This window comes from Orycteropus afer, unplaced genomic scaffold, assembly GCF_000298275.1.
Source record: "Orycteropus afer afer isolate SDZICR_OR568_19922 unplaced genomic scaffold, OryAfe1.0 scaffold00576, whole genome shotgun sequence".
NCBI classification, from domain to species: Eukaryota; Metazoa; Chordata; class Mammalia; order Tubulidentata; family Orycteropodidae; genus Orycteropus; species Orycteropus afer.
In genome coordinates this window covers 1,123,677-1,124,001 of record NW_006922163.1, presented here as the reverse complement: position 1 = coordinate 1,124,001, position 325 = coordinate 1,123,677, and positions in this window count along the sequence as shown.

The following is a 325-nucleotide window of genomic DNA, read 5'->3' as shown; positions in this document are numbered from 1 at the left end:
ACCTTGAGGAAGTGACATCAACACTGAGACACAAAGGGAGGCCAGATTTTAACTAGATCATATGGAATTAGCAAGAGTAGCAGGCATGAAAGTATGAAGAAAAGAGAGTGAATGGTATTTTCTGAGAATTGAAAAATTTTAAAAGTGTTTACATATAGAATAAACGTCAGGGTACTAAGAGAAAAGACAGGAAGAATAAATTGATATGTATTTTTTTAATTTATTAAAACTTTTGCACTTTAGATTAATAGCAACAGGGGATCATTAAACATTATTAAGCAGGGATAGGTTTATATTTTCAAATGAATGTTGAGTATGAGTAACA